General features: G+C 48.4%; 1 long non-coding RNA gene across 1 annotated transcript; it reads left to right on the top strand.

Moving 5' to 3' along the window:
• The first annotated feature begins 2,862 nt into the window (after positions 1-2,862).
• Positions 2,863-16,683, top strand: LOC125359310. The gene is made up of 3 exons (XR_007212531.1): positions 2,863-2,872; positions 15,521-15,531; positions 16,547-16,683. It is a non-coding gene; the product is annotated as an uncharacterized LOC125359310 (long non-coding RNA).
• The last annotated feature ends 228 nt before the right edge of the window (positions 16,684-16,911 follow it).

Here is a 16,911-nt window from a genome sequence, read left to right as displayed (position 1 = left end):
ACGTACGTCCCTAGTGGCCTTCCGTCAACACTTGCTTGATGGGCTGAGTGGGAAGATTAGGCCACACGATGGCCCCTAAGTCCCTAACATGTAAGAAACAGCTCACAGATCTGAATCCCCTCCCATCCCTATTGGTCCTCTAAGGTTTCTGCTATTCTCCCCTTCCTTTGATCTGGACTTACTGAACATAAATTCACTCTCCCAACTGCAGTTTCTAGAAAGGATCCCCAGGTACTACAAAGGTACCCCCCATCTGTGTGATGTTACAAATACCAGCCTGGCTAGAAGATGTAAAAAGCGAAAGACAGGCCAACTCTCAGTACTGTTTTCTTTCCCCCACCCCCTACTGTGGCCCCACCTGAGGTACACAGGAGACTAACATTGGTTATCTTATTGCATGGATAGAAAGACCACATCTACCCTCTCCCAGCAAGCCAAAGACCAGCAACTCTAATAGCTCCTACAGCTGTAAACAAGTAGATTTCCACTAAGTACAACATTGTCCTTACCTAACAGAGTAGCAGAAGACGACAAAAAGGGAGCAAAGGCGAGCCAGCCACAGTCTCAGGAAGTAGGTAGAAAGACAAGCGCTTGGCAAGACTTGAACCTTCCTTACGCCATTAGGAAGATACACAAACTCGAGAAGAGGCAGCCAAACTCCTCCGCCTTGGTTCCTCGCTCCAAGCATTTCAGATTCTGATGAGGTCTGGAGGAAGCTCAGGGTCTTCCTGACACCTGGAGAAGGGGCTGGTGACACATGAAGAGGCCTAGCATCCTTCCAAGGCTCCCCATAGACGCCGGATCAAGTACAGCGACATGCCTTGACCACATAGCTCCTGATTTTCCTAAGTGCTTCCAACATCTAAGGCAATGCCAGGCACACAGTGTTTGTTGATGCTGCTACCAAATCCAGGACAGGAGGGAAAAGAGAATCAAAATTAAATATAAGATATGCTTCATAACCAAAGGCGTTCCTAAAATAGCTTCCAGAGCTAACATGATTTGGGAACAGTTATAAAACAGCCTCATTGCTAGGAAGGATTCTTGTAGGCCTGGACTGCATCTTATGGGCATTTCTGCCCCCACAGAAGGCATAACTATTTTTCCAATAACCAGCTGGTAGGTAAACGGACCCATGAACGCATGAACAGAAACACAAGGCAACATTTTCAGAATCACAAAGTACCAAGACATTATGGATTAGTCACTTTCTACCTTTAGGCTATCTCAGAATGATGTCGCCCCTGTAAGCAAAATGTGTCCCTCCCTCATACAAGGTATCCCCAACATTTAACCTCCATCCCCACCCTACACTGAGTAGTCCTACTCTGGCTCTTTTTTTTTTTCCCCCCCTCACTCACAAGTTAAAACAAACAAAAAATGGCAGGAACTCAAGAGTAAACTTTTGCTCCTTTGCCAAGATGACAAAGACAAAACCTGACTGTGGATTACAACCCTCCTTTGGCAATTTGTAACCTGACCAGGGAAGATAAGAATCTAGCTAGTTGGCCCCTACCACACCACCATCTCCCTGGGGCCTGCAATAGGGATATGGGCAGAGGCTACCTTCTCCTTAATCCTTGTTGGGCCTACAGCCCTAGCCACCACTGACCCCCAGCCTTGGCAGTGTGGAATAATAGAAGTCTCTGCCTGGAGGCCTTTCCAGGTGTTTGACTTCCTCCCAAGAAGGACAGGAGATTTCAGCCTGTAGTCCTATCAGATGTGTTGAGTTTTCTTGTTCCGCTCCTGGCAGAATCTTCCACACTAGCATCCCTTTGCCTTTTATCTGCCCAAATATAGCAACTTCCTCACCCGAAACACAAACTTCAATGTTCCCTAAGTACTCGCCACATGCCAGGCCTGGTGAGAGGCCCTCAGAACAGGATGGAGCTGGTATTGTGGGTGAGGACTGAGGAACTGAGGAACTGAGGACTGAGGATGAAGAGTTGGTGACTAGATTCAAAACCGGGTCTTTTAACCGGTGTGCCATACGTGTTAATGGCACCTCTTCCTCTTGGGAAGAATCCTTCCCACTCCTGACCTTCAGTGATAAACTTATGCCCACCATCACATTCAAAAATCCCCGGTATAAAAGGCAGAACTGTGTTCCTCCTGCCTCCCCCACCCAAAAATCCTAGTGCAATGTATGTACCATTTGTATAAGGATTATTAAAGTAAGGTTTTATGATTCACTTGTTGAAATAAGATGCAGCATATGTATAACCCCTTCTAGTCTACAAAGCACTTTGATGATAACTTACCTCACTTTATTGCTCACTGAAGCCTTATGAAACGTAAACAGATGTTCCGGTTTTCTTTTCTTTTCTTTTTATCAGTCACAGGGCTTGAATTCATGGCCTGGGTACTGTCCCTGAGCTCTTTTGCTCAATGCTAGTACTCTAACCACTTTGAACCACAGCTCTACTTAGGGTTTTCTGGTGGTTAGTTGGAAATAAGAGCCATGGACTTTTCTGCCTGGGTGGGCTTTGAACCACGATCCTCAGATCTCAGCCTCTTGAGTAGCTAAGATTACAGGCAAGGGCCACCAGCGCCCAGCAGATATTCCCATTTTACAGATGAGAAAATGAGAAAAAGCTGAAGAGAATCACGCCAAGACAGCTCAGCCCAAATGAACTGAGTAAATTCCATAATAAACTGAACTAATTCCCACTTTCTGGGCATCTATGACATGAGAGATGTTGGGGTAGGCAGTGAGAGCTCAAGGGTCAAAAAGAAGTCACGCTGGCTTAGGAGCCAGGGCAAATTAAATTAGTGCCACTCTGTATAGTGGCTTCTTCGACTACAAAACAGCACCATTATCAACTGTGGCACATGGCTACAGTGCAGGGCTCTGCAGATGAAGGGAAAGGATGTATCCTAAGTGCTCAGCCCAGGCCCAACATAGCAAACATGCAACAAATGGCCCTTTTTTCTCAAAATATCCACTTATGAGTACATTGCATCTTGATCAATGTCACCCTTTCCATCACTTGCCCCATCTCTCTAGGGCCCAAGCCACCCACTCAAGTTACCTGGTTCCACTTTCACACGTGTACGTTGAATATCACGACTGAATTCTCCTACCCTCTCTCTACTCATCTGCCTCCCTCTTCTGGACCTCCCCCCTCCCTGATAACACACGCTGTTAAACCATAAGTTCACTGTTCAAAGGAGTTACATCATGGTGACCCTTCCCTGGGAATACTATACTTTTTAGATAGTGTTTACTTATATATATATGTATATATACTTATATATGTATGTATATATATATGCATATGACCCTGCACATAACTTGTACATATGAGATAAAAACGTGTGGCTGACTTACTTAAATGTTTTCCCAGGTCCATTCATTTCCCTGCAAATGACATAATAGTCTTCCTGATGAATGAGTAAAAATTCCACTGTGTGTGTGTGTGTGTGTGTGCGTGTGTGTGTGTATGTGTATCACATTCTCTTGGTCCATTCATCTGTTGTAGGGCATCTGAGCTAAACCTCTCTCTCTCTCTCTCTCTCTCTCTCTCTCTCTCTCTCTCTGCCAATCAGGGTCTTGGACTCAGGGCCTGAGCACTGTCCCTGTCCCTGAGCTTCTTTTGCTCAAGGCTGGGGCTCTACCGCTTGAGCCACAGCTCCACTTTAGAATTTTTTAGTGTTCACTGGAGACAAAAATCTCACAGGCTTTCTTGCGTGGGCTGGCTTTGAACCACATGCTCAAGCTCTCAGCCTCCCTGAGTAGGTGGTTGAGCCACTGGCTCCCAGCTTAATCGGTCCTTCTCTAACATCTCACTCTACTTCCAGCACAGAGACTACAGGGACTCCTCCAGCTCTGTGTACCTGTCACAGCAGATACCAGATACAAAACTCTACAGGCAGCAGGTGCTTCACACAGGTTGACTAAGAGCAGCTTCCTCCTACCCCAGACACAGCACACCATTCAATACACCAGGGACAGAATCACAGGACGCAGAGATCAAGACTAAGCCCAGGGCCATGGCAGGAGCGCTGACTGCTACATAGGGTTATAATAATCAGGATTGTCCTTGGCCAGCAAGGCCAGGCCCAGACTCCCAACCACAGCAACCACTGAAGATGCAGAGGCTACACTGGATACACATGTTCCAGGATCAGCAAGGAAACGAGGAGCTGTCATGGCCGGCCAGAAACAAAATGGCCGCCCACGGATACACGTGTCAGCCGGAGCTCATGTCAGCCAGAGCTCAGTATGTCCCTGCAGAGTAGGGATCTAAGTCTTCTCCACGTTCTGCTGCACAACCTCCTCCGGGGGGGGGGGGGGGCGGGCTCCAGGGCCCTGCTCCCGAGGCTTGGGAACATGCCTGTCCTTGGTGCAAAGAGCAAATAAAAAAGCTCATGGCCTACTTCCAGGAGCCTGTTTCTTGCTCTAAAATGAAAATAATAAAAACACACACATGCAGAGGCTGGAGAGTGAAAGGGGGTGGGGGGAATTAAACAGCCTAGAAGCTGCGGTACAAGGACTCACACGGCACAGGGCTGCGGTAACCTGGCAACCTATGGAAGGTGTGTCAGAGTGAGTAGGATGCAAATAGACAAGTAACAGGGCTGGGAACAGTCAGGGGCTGGACGGGGGAAGGTCACAACGTGCTGGCCTGCTTGAGGAGACAGGACGCCGCTGCCCACACAACTCGTGACTCCCCAGCCGTGTGTGTCCCCAACAGCCTCCCAGCAGATCGCCTCCGCCAAAGCTCCAGGCTCTTTCTTCTCCAACCCAGTCTAGATATTTCCATCAGTGTTCTTCTCTAAATTTCTGAACTGTCCTGTTCCTCTTCGGCTCCAAAACCTTCTGTGACTCCCCAGTGCCTAACCTAGGCACTCCTTTGACATCTGGTCCTAACTTAGCCCTCTCACAGGGTTTTCCCCCATTCTCCCATGAACTGTTCTCCTCTGATCCCACCTCACTACCCCTTCTCTACGCTTCTCTCCATACCTCTGCATATGTCAAGTCCTCCCTATTCATCTCAGCCCATACATATCCTGGGGTCAAGGTTCCTCTTATAGGTTCTTACTGAGTGTCTACCAGGAACCAGACTCAAGACATAGCTTGTCTACAGAGGTCATGGTCAAACCCAACAATGTGGCACACAAATATGGCAAGCAAACGGAATCTCACAGATACAGGGTGCATAACACTAACAAGACACAGTTTTAAACGTTTCCTATGTTCATTTAGACTTGTCCATAGGAGGTAAGCACAATCATTACCATCCCCACTTTGCTGCAGCAGCACAGAAAAGATCAAGTATATATATCCATGCTCACCACAGCACTACTCACAAGAGCCAAGAGACGAGAATTCAACTCAGATGTCCACCAGTAGGTAAATGCACCAAGAAAATGTGGTGTGTATAACAAATGAATACTATTTGGCCTTGAAAAAAATGCAATCCTGTCGTTTGTGGCAACGTAAGATGGAACTGGAGATGGTTGTGTTTAAGTAAAATAAACCAAGAACAGGCAGACAAGTACAGCAAGTTCCACTCCTATGTGGAAGCTAAAAAAGGTTGATACAGAATAGAACAGTGCTTTCCAGAGCCTGGGAAGGCTGCGGGGGAGGAGAGGAGGAATGGAGAAAGAACGGACAGAGAATACAGGGGTACACTTGGAGGGGTACCCCTCATGTTTTACAGTACAACAGGGAAATGATAACCTACACTTTGTGATATACTTCAAAGCAATTTCCAAAGTTTGAAGGCCCTCAACACATAGAAATAAACGTTGAAAGTCTGAGGGCATGCAAACGTTAGCAACCTTGATTTGATTACAAATGTATCAGCTTACCGTACTGTACCCAAGGAAGGTAAGCCAATACTACACACCACTCTAAAAGCTACAAGTAAATATCCCTAAGTGAAGGAGAGGCAGACCTCTGTGGATGCTAGGGAATCTCTGGACAATATAGTTGTGTGAATTCACCGTGCACTGGTGGGTCCCATCCCTCGCAAGGCGAGAGGACAGCGCATCCATGCATCATCCCCTTTTGCTTGATTCTCAATTCACATCAGGGAAGAGAGCCCTGGGTGATAATTCACCTCCCGCTTCAAAGAGGATGTCCAATCTGCTATCCCCACTTCCAGGATGTTCTCTTTGGAAAACAGAGAGAAGATACTACTGGCCACAGTCATCTGGATTTGGTGTTACCATAAGTGTGGCCACCTCTGACCACCCCACTGGGCCTCAAAGCCTTGTGCCCTTTATGGTAACCTGGGCAGCCTTTCCTCTTCCCCTTCAACTCACAGAGGCCCCACCCAGGCCTCTGTCGCTGAGGCTAATACTCCTGGTAAACTCTGGGCAACAAAGCAGGGCAGCTGGCCGGGGGCTGGTGGCTCACGCCTATAATCCTAGCTACTCAGAAGGCTGAGATCTGAGGATCGTGGTTCAAAGCCAGCACATGCAGGAAAGTCCATGAGACACTTATTTCCAGTTAATCACTTGGGGGGGGGGGGGGACAAACAAACCAGAAGTGATGCTATGGCTCAAAGTGGTAGAGCACCAGCCTTGAGCAAATAAAGCTCAGGGACAGCATGCAGGCCCTAAGTCAGCAGGCGCAACCGCTTTCTCTGACAGGGAGAAGCTGGATGGAGAAGACTGGCCTCCTAGTGCTGGTCCCACACATTCCATTGGAGCCCATCAGAGCCGGGTCCCCTAAACAGGCCAAGTGCTGGAACCCTAATGGTTCAATCTCTGGCTCTGACTATGACCAGCAGAGTGAGCTCAGGAAAGATACTACACCTCTCAGAGACCGTTTTCTTCATTCATCAAATATAACCATTATCCTACCATTTCTGTGAAGTTTCGATCCATGGGAAGCCCTCAGACCAGCAGCACCTAGAACAGAGTGATCACCTGATCAATCCAATGGCAGTTGCTATGGGATTGGTAGGTGAGCTCCATGAAAGCTATCTCTACGTGGCGGGCCAGACAAGGTTGAACGCACAGGTAACCACTGCAAAATAGCAGTGGTGCCGGGGACAGCACCCACCTTTAGGTGGTGTACCCTAGAACCTCCCTTCAGAGCCCTGGCTTCCCTTCTACCACCTCAGAGCTGGAAGGAAGTAGAAGGTGCCCCACAGAGCCAGCTGGGAGGAACACCTGCTGCTCTGAAGCAAGGAAGGTCTCTGGCCCCAGGTTCTGTACCCTGGATCCTGACCTGGTAGCGTCTCACTCGTTAGTTCCGCTACAGAGCTTCCATGTTCCTCACGCTGGATGATTCGTGTGAATCCTGTGGGCATCGCCTAAGCATGTTCCCTGGGGTAAGTAACTTGAAAGCATCCTGAACGGGGGAAACTAGCTGGGTAGTGCCTTTAAAAGTCATTTCTGTCTGGTACATGTAGACCATGGAATTTTAGACATTTATTAGAAAGAACAATATTACATCATTGGCAGGGAGATGGGCCTAGAGAAAAACTTACATGAAGTAAGTCAGGCTCAGAGAGACAAATGACACCCATTTTCTCTCATAGGTAGAAGCCAGATCTAATACACAAACATAACATGACAACACAAGACAGGGTTCTATGCTCATGCACACAAATTAACTTAAGGATGGCGTGATTAGGGGAGGAGCCCAATGGTGTAACACCTTTGAACAGCAAATAAACTGAATACCAAGAAGCTGAAACGTGCTTTTTAGGGGGAAGGCAATGAGGGCAGGACACATGAACGGAGGTAGGAAGGGTGAGAAATGGAATCACTACATGCAATGCACATTATATAAAAACTGAACTATGCAATTTGAGAGTAAGGAAGTGGGGGGGGAAGTTGGGGGAGAATGATGGAAGAAAGGGGTGACGTGGATCAAGGTACGCTCTACTCATAACTGGATTTCTGTAACAGAGACACCTTTGTACAACTACTTATAGTAAGTATTTTCTAAAGTCACTGCTAATCAATTTCTTTGTGGTCTGGGGCCACCCTTGGTCAGAAGCGGGATTGTGCTTGGGTTTTATTGTGGGTTTTTCTGGTGTGCGTGCACCTGTACTGGGGTGTTGAACTCAGAGCCACTCACTCTTGACTCTGACACTACCTGCCAATTCCAGCACTCCTCAGACCACCTCATCCATCTTCATGTAGATGCCGATTATCCCACACTTCTTAAGACAATCCCTATTGTGCTTTAATCCATGGTACTATCCCAAGAAAATCTCTCTTCGTTCCCATCTGCTCCTACTGTTCCACCCAAGCCTGGGGATTCCTTCGCCCCACTACATCTTTACCGCTGAAGGGGCCCAACATGCAGACCCGAGTTGTCTGGAATAGCTCCCTGGGGTATCCCATTACCAACCCACGCTCAAGCATTCCACACTTACCTGAGCTTCTACTAAACTAGGATCTGTTCTAGTCACAAGTGAGCAAGCCATGCAAAAGCCCTGGTCCCAAGTATCCACAGGGGTGAATGGGTGAGCAAAGTATGCTACAGCTCCCTACAATGGGCTATTAACAGACCCTGAAAGGGAAGGACATTCTGACACATGCCACAACATGGACGAACCCCGAGGACAGCAAGCTAGAGTGAAATAAGCCAAACACGATGAAAGTCAAAGACTGCACGACTTTCTACTTATGTGTCACTTGTAGAGTACACAAGCTCATAGAGACAGCAAGGAGAGAGGCTGGAAATGGGAGTTGTTTTGTGGGTGCAGAATTTTGTGTTCTGCAAGATGCAGGGGGCTCTGGAGATGGACGGTGATGACGGTGCCCAGTGAATACCACTCAACTTCAACTTCAGCACCGCAGCTGCCACTGACAATTCATTTTTGATAGATAAGACAGGAAGGAAGAAAATCTGCAGTACCTGGCTCCAGCACTGGCTCTACAGCTTGCTGAATAACCTCTCCTTTAAGCTTACTTTCCTCGCCTGTCAAATGAGGAGTTTGGCAAGACAGTCAGGAAAGCTCCTTCTGGCTCCAGCATGGACTAAGCCTGCGGCCCGTGGTCTGCTTGTTCCTCCTAGACACAGTAGGCAGCTGAGAAGAAAGGCCCCATTCAGGAGGAGGACCCAGCCCGGGCTGTGGCACCCTGCAAGTGCGCCTTGGTGCTGTCGCCAGCTGGACTTCTCCTGTTTGCCACCTTGTGACTTTGACCTGCCTGACCTTGAATCCTGCCAGCCCTGCGCTCCTGCCGCAGCCTCTTCTGACCTGACTTCGTGTTAACTGGGACAGCCTTACCTGCTGAGATCAGATGCTGATCACAAACCCGGCTGCCCTGAGGCCGTACAACCAAAAGGCTGCTAGCCAGACTGAACTCTTCCTGTGCCGTCACTGTGGCCCCCAATGATGTGCTTGTGTTGACCCTAGTACCTGCAGTAGTGTCTGACTTCCCTCCCTCTGCTAACAGGGTCCATGCCTGCTGTGACTCATTCACGAACTCCATTCACTGGGACAAGGCAAAAACACACCAGCCAGAGAGACACCTGGTTCCTAGACCAACATATGCTACAGCCAGGACAATTTTTCCTACAAACCAATAAGAAAAATAAAGACCAGACAAACCCAGCGGAAAACTAAGGGCAAAAAGTATTAAGCAGACACTTTGCAAAGAAGGGGACCTAAATGGCCACTATCATTAAGAAACACATTTAGGCCACGGTACATTATTACTATATTAGTAGAATGAGTACCATGCAAAAAGTAGATGATGCCAAATCATGTCAAGAACATAGAACAACAGGAACTACCCTATTTTGCTACTGGGAGCATAAATGATACAACTGCTTTGTATAATCTATTAAAACTAAGATCCAGCAACTCTTCTTCTAAGTATACAACTCACCAGGAGTGTATATACATATGCATATATTATAACACATCTACACATGTATATGATTCTGTTCAGAGATACCTATGTATCTATAGGTGTGTGCTATGTAAAAATGCTTTGGCCAACAACAAATCATGTATGCAATGATAGACCTATAAGATGCTATCACCTCGTGCTGTTATTTTCTTCTTAGTTTGTACAAGGACACTCTGATGTACACATGAAAGCAATCACCTGACAAGGCTCTTCTCAGAATGTGCATGTGTTTATTTCTAAAACACATGCAAAAACACATTGATAGTAGCACCATTTGCACAGATTGGAGTCTGTGCATAGCACAAACACAAATAGTACAATACAAGGGTTAATAAACTGTGGTCTGTCTGTTCCAGGACAATGGAAAACACCAGTAGCACATGCATGGCTGAATATAAGAAACACGATGAGTTGAAGAGTCCAGATAAAAAAATGATGTTGAAATACTATGTGAGTCTATTCATATGAAGTTAAAGGACACTAATAGGTGACATTAGCAGTGACAACAGTGTCCACCCTTGATAGGATGGTAATTAGGAAAACCCTGTAAGGTGTTTCTTTGGGGGGGGGGGTGCCTCTGTAAGCTCTTTCCTTGACTTTGGGGTTGGTTACAGGCCACATATGCCTCCTGCTGAAACACAGGATAGATTCTTTTTCTTTAATTATATTTTCATGGAGTTGTACAAAGGAGTTACAATTCCACGAGTCAGGTAATGAGTACAATGCTTCTTGGACAATTTCACCACTTCCTTCTTCACTTTCCCCCATTTCCAATCTCCACTTTCCCCCATTTTCTGCCCACAATCTTTTTTCTAACGTATGTTTTAAGACCATTTTAAACGACTGACAACAAAGATTTTTAAAAATTAGATTGGGCACCTATAATCCTAGGTACACAGGAGATGATATCTGAGGACCACAATTCAAAGCCAGTCCTAGCAAGAAAGTCGTCTTCTCTCCAATTAACCAACCCCCCCCCCAAAAAAAAGCTATAAACAGAGCAATGGCTCAATAGTAGAACACTAGCTTTGAGCAAAAAACTCAAGAGACAAGTACCCAGACCCTGAATTCAACTCACAGGACCAGAACAAAAAAAAAAATAATTTAATTAGGGGAAAATGGACTTTCCTCTGAAAGGGTCTATGCCCCACCACAGATTTTAGTCCCTTCCACATCTGCTGACAACATCTGAGAAGCGCACTCATTTCTAAGCACTTTGCTACCGTATTTTAATAAATGGCAGAGACATCTGTCAAGACTTCGCTACAATGTGAAAGGAAGTATTTCCCAAACTCCACAGTTCACTTGTCAAATGTGGTGCTTCTTGTGAAACCAAACCTGAAAACAATTCCTTGAGTTCTGTGAATGCATATCGGAGTAGAGAGTGACGTTTGTAAGAAACAAAGATGTTGAACGAGTCGGAAGTGGTGGAAGCAAAGGAGTGAAAACCAAAAAGACCAAGGAGCTGAGGAGACCCCACCATTCCAGATCCCTACTCCAGGGTTCGTATCCCCAGGAGCCATCAAAGCACTGGAGGAACGCTGAGCCTGGATGCCCGGGGCTCAAGGACAGGCTCAGAAACTGGAAGCTCACTTGTGAGGACACTCAGAGACAGAAAAAAAAAAAAAAAAAGGACCCAGAAGGCTGGTAGATGAGCATAAGTCACCAAGAGGTTACGAAAGGGGTGACCTGCACTTCCTGACCCAGCACAGGAAATAATGGCTGGGTGTGGGCAGCCTTGGGTACGTGAGGAAGTGACCTCAGCCAATTATGGAACAAGAGGATGTTACCCTGGGTGTGCTCTGATCTGAGGCAGAGATGAGCAAGCCCAGCATACCTGGAGTTTCTTCCTCCACGGGATGAGAGTTTCTAAATATATTACACTGTTCTCTGCTCAGTCCCTTTAAACACGTACTGCCTGCCTGCTGGCTAAAAGAGCAGGAACGCAGAACCCAGCTCCCGAGCCTGACAGCCCAATCTCAGTCACGAGTATGAGAAGGGAAACAGTGAACCTGAATCCCAACAACATCTAAGATCTGCCATTTAAGAATCCATTCCTGCCTGTAATCCCAGCACCTAAATAAGCTAAGATAGGAGGATACTGGTTTAAAGCCAGCCCAGGCACACGAATCTGAGAGACTCTTATCTCCAATTTATCAGCAAAAAAAAAAAAAAAAAAACGAAGGGGAGGCATGCATGGCTCAAGCACCAGCCTTGGGTAAAAAGGCTAAGAGTGAGAAGCCCTGAATTCAAGCCCCAGTAGACACACACACACACACACACACACACACACACACACACACACTCATCAATGATCTCTCTTAACCAAGGGGTAGAGGAGGAGGAAACATTCAAACATCTTTACAAATGTCCATTACTCTTCTAATTGTTCCTAATTGTTCAGCTAGGGCTTCAAATTAGCCTTCCTAATTGTTCGGCTAGGGCTTCAGAAAAAAAAATGCATTTACCAATGGCTCATGCCTGTAATCCTAGCCTCTCAGGAAGCTGAGATCTGAGGATTGCAGTTCGAAGCCAGCCTGATCGGGAAGGTCCAGGAGACTCTTATCCCCAATAAACTGCCCCCCAAAAAAGGCAGAAGTGGAGCTGTGGCTCAAGTGGTAGAGTTCTAGCCTTTCAGGAAAAGAAGCTCAGGGGCAGTGCCCAGGTGCTGAGTTCAAACTCCAGAGTAGCATCAAAAAGGAAAAGGAAAGATAAGGCATTTACTTCCCCAAACACAGGCAAATTCAGTTGAATCTATGAGACACAGAGAACAATATTAAGAAATAAACTGGTAGCAAGGTATCATCAAAAGCACCCAGGAACACCTGTGCACACTTCCCCACTTCCAACCTTACCTGGTAAGGGCCACTGTGCCACCTGCCCATCTCCTCCAAGCTCTCCCCCTCCCCCCCGCAAATCCTTTTCCATGTCACAGGTGCCGCTCACACACCTCCTGACGTCACAATTCTAGCGTCCAGGTTCTGAGGTCACACGGAAAGAACCTTGAAACCTGCCCTGAAATTTCACAAGTCAGCACATTCTAAAATCCAGGCAGGGCCTCGCTTCACCCTCCCCGTCTCCCTCCCTCCCTTCCTGAATTCACCTAGCGCTAGCCAAAGCCTCCATTTTGGGAAACTCTTCCGTCCCCCTGCTCTGGTTGAAACTGCCTTGCCAACTTCAGGAGGACAAGACAGGCACGTGAGGGCTGCCCCAGGCTGCTGAGCTATCTGGAACCAGGTTGGGTTTTGGTTTGTTTTGTTTTAATCCGGGAAGCAGTATCATGTTCTCCAGGGCAAGGAGTGTGTGTTTCCTGTGTGTGACGGACAGAACTTCAGCAAGCCGAACTGGGCTCTGCAAGGCCGGAGCAAACACTTCAACTACAGAGAGAAGGAAAACAGCTCCAGGCTAGTCTCCCATGGCGAGGCTTGCTTGTAATGGATTCCTTGTTGCCCTTAAAGCTATCAATCAGCACCTCGGGATGCCAACGTCATGGGTGGCTTCCACCACACAGGAACAGAGCTGCGCAAAGCCACCCAGAGGAGTGGCCTGGCATACGTGACATGTGGGCTGAAAGGTCCAGAACCTGTGCGAGGCTGTCCCATGGGAGCTTCCTGCAAACGAATTCCCACACGATTCTTGGGAGACAAGGAAGTATCTCGCTCACGAGGCTTCCTGAAATGTTTCCAGGAGGAGAGGGAAGCAGAGGCGAAAAGGGGAGACAGCTCTTGGTCTCTGGTCTTTTCCAACCGAAGCGGGGACCTAGATGAAGTGCATTTTCTAGACCATGTCTACAAAACGGTCCCCCTGGCCAGCTGCAGTAGCATACGCCTGTCATCTCAGCACCTAGTAGGCGGAGGCAGCAAATCATGAGTTTGAGGCCAGCCTGGGCTACAAGGCCTTGTCTCAAAAACAAACCACAAACAAGTTGTCCTATACTGAAGTTTCTCAACCTCAGCTGGACTGATTCTCTTGAACTACCTAATTCTTTACTGTGGAGAGGGCTGGCCTCTGTATTATATGGTATTCAGCAGACTATCCATCTGGTCTCTATCCACCAAACAAATACCCATAATACCTTCCTTGTTCCCGAGGGGGCAATAAAAACTGTGTCTGGACAGTACCAGATATCCGCTGGGAGTCAGGGGCAGGGGGAGTGACATTGCCCTTGGCTGGAAAACACATTGCCTTATAGTAACTAGTAAATCCCACCTCTCAGACATGATCCCAGCCCTGACCTGACAGCGTGCAGTCACCCACTTTGTACAGAGTTGAGCAAAGTTAGCCTGGTCATTATTTCCTAGGACTAGGAGAAGACAAATGCCCTCGGGCAAGTGACCACCCTCAGATCTGGGTGGGGGTGGGGGTAGAAAAGCATCAGAGAAGATGGCGTGTCAGCTACAGACTCCCGCTCAGCTCTTGCTCTCCGGGGACGTGGGAGTTGAGGTTGGCAACACCAGTGATGAGTGAGACACACGAGGAAGGGATGGACGACCCACAAATGGAAGAACCCAAACCCAAGGGGAAGCAGTGATGGTGTGGGTGGAGCCGAGCCTCCAAAGGGCAGAGCCGGGAAAGGCTGGCCACGTCCCAGGCTTTGGAAAGCAAAAACGATCCTGAGCAACCTCGAACTTGCCCAAGCAGGGACAACACTAAGCAGGGATGACACTGGCTGCATAGCTGACTATAAATCTAGTCCATCAGGACTGGGCTTGGCTTGCTCCAGGCCGGCCCCCCAACTGCTACAGTTTGGCTAAATTTAGTGTTGTTCCCAGCCACCCAAACGACTCGGCTCTTCGTGTCCATTTCAGGTTCAGCTGGGGACACACCAAGAGGAACGGGACTTGTCGAGAGGAGATCTGCCCTTGCGTGACCCTCTCCCTTCGCGGCTGAAGTCAGGGGCCTGGGGGAGCAGAAGACATGAGAAATCGCAATCAGAGGTCTCCTGGGGTTCAGACAGCAGGCTCTGCCCCCGAGGCAGCATTTGGGAGAAAATGGGACCACTGATCCCAGAATGATCACCCTCAGCTCACTCCTCCTCACCTAGGTGCTCCCTAGGAGCACAGCGGGTAGACAGAGGGACTCCCTGCAAACAGGACTAGAGGAGGGCCTCCGGTAGTCCTTTGGGTAACTCAGAGACAGACACGCACCCAGGCATATGCACAGGCCCAAACACATAGACCTTAAGGCAACCATGCCTAAAGCTGGCTGCACGTGGGACGGCAATGTGCCCCAGCCCAAAGACAGCACCACACCTGGGTGTGGCCAAGGCTTTGGAGACGTGCAAAGACCCCAGGTGATTCCAGTATGTGTGTGTGGACCACCAGGGGAAGCAATGAGTTAGGAGCGCAAGCTTCGGCTTTCTTAGAATTCTGCCCTGGCCTTGCTCCACGTGGACTGTGGACCCCGGAAATGTCTGGCCATGTCACCATGGACAAGTGTAACCTTTGCCTACCGGCACTATAAAGTGCACCTGCTAAGGCTGGGCACCCGCTCCCAAAGGGGTTGTGGAGAAGACGTCAATGCGACAATCCACATTAAACAGTGGAACATGAAGTAACTGCCCAATGAAAGTTAGGAATAGCCTGTAACAATAAAGAGGAAGAGAAGAAGAGGAATGTTAAGAGCTGGGCTTGCCTTGTCCAAAGACAAAAGGTCTCTAGAACTGCTGGAGCAGTTCAGGAAATGGGAGGGGAAGGGGGGGTCCCTCCCACCTGTGGGAGCCTCTGGGGACCTTGTCCCTGTCCTCTCTTGGCCCCACCCTCCTAACCCCCACCATGCCAGGCTCTGACCACCCCTGGGCTCTCTCCCTCCTCAGGTCTCCAAAATACTACCTCCCATGCCCATCTGAGGCTATTATAATGTACAACCCTGAACCCATACCAGCCAGCTAAGTATCTGCTGTGGATGGATGGCTCAAGGTTTTGACACGTTCTGTACTTGCAGCTGGAGGGAAGCCCCAGTTCTCAGGGTGTGCTCCCCAGCACCAGGGCTGGCACACAACTCTGGATTCCTATTTGTAGGATGGACACTCAACATGAAAGCTCACAGAGAAAACTTCCCATCAGAAACAATCCAAGCTTAGCATCCCAGAAAAGCAGAATTAGCACACAAAGCCAATGGCACACATCATGACCAGGACATACCAACAGCCTACTTCCATCACCAGAGACCCTAGCTACTTATTCCCAGGGGTAGGGCTCCCGCCACAGAACTACCAACCCCCATGATTCCCTAAAACCCGACAAGGGCCAGGCAAAGCCCAGCTCTGCCCACATGGGAGTCCGGAGCAGCTGGCCACTCAACTAGCTGTAAGCCTCTTACAGATTAAAGGTCCTAATTTAAAGCTCTATTTGAGGTAGGACAAGTGGGTCAGCACTGGGCAGGCTGGGCCGGGAAGCTGGTAGGAGGAACAACTCTGATCAGAAAACAGCTCCTGTCCTTCAGAAGAGAGAGACAGCCAGGGCACGCCGGAACTAAGTGGAATCACAGAGGGAGAGCAGGCTCACGGCCATCCAACTCGCTCCAGCTCACCTGAACTCTAACCCCTTACCCAATGAACCTGAGAAACAGAAAACAACCCACAGGGCAAAACAGGTCACCATGTGCTTCCTCTCCCCACCCTGGCCTCGGTATGTGGGAAAGGTGATCTGCTGCTAAAAAGTAAAAGCAAGGAATTAGCTAATAAAGCCAGGAAGGAAGAGAAGAAAAAGAAGAGAGGAGGGGAGGAGGGAAAAGGAAGGGTGAAGAGGGAAAGGGAAGGGAGGAAGAAAGGGGAGAGAGGGAAGAGGAAGGGGAGGGGGAGAAGGGAAAGAATACACTGATTCTAGGAATCAACCTGAGGGTTTCTCCAGAGAAAGGAAAGGCGGGCGACCTTTGCTCCTAAACCCTGGTTGAGGCCTTCCTGGCCTTTGGGCCTTGTTCCTCTGCAGCAGCAAACAGCAGGCCTGGGTAAGAAGCCACAGACCATCCTAGGATCACTCTGAGCAAGCTAGACTGCCCACTTTTTTTTTTTTTTAAATAAGGTCTTTTAGCCAGGCACTGATGGCTTACACCTCAGGAAATTGAGATCTGAGGGTCATG

The sequence above is a fragment of the Perognathus longimembris genome, chromosome 11 (assembly GCF_023159225.1).
Source record: "Perognathus longimembris pacificus isolate PPM17 chromosome 11, ASM2315922v1, whole genome shotgun sequence".
NCBI classification, from domain to species: Eukaryota; Metazoa; Chordata; class Mammalia; order Rodentia; family Heteromyidae; genus Perognathus; species Perognathus longimembris.
This window is presented reverse-complemented; position numbering and strand designations above follow the sequence as displayed.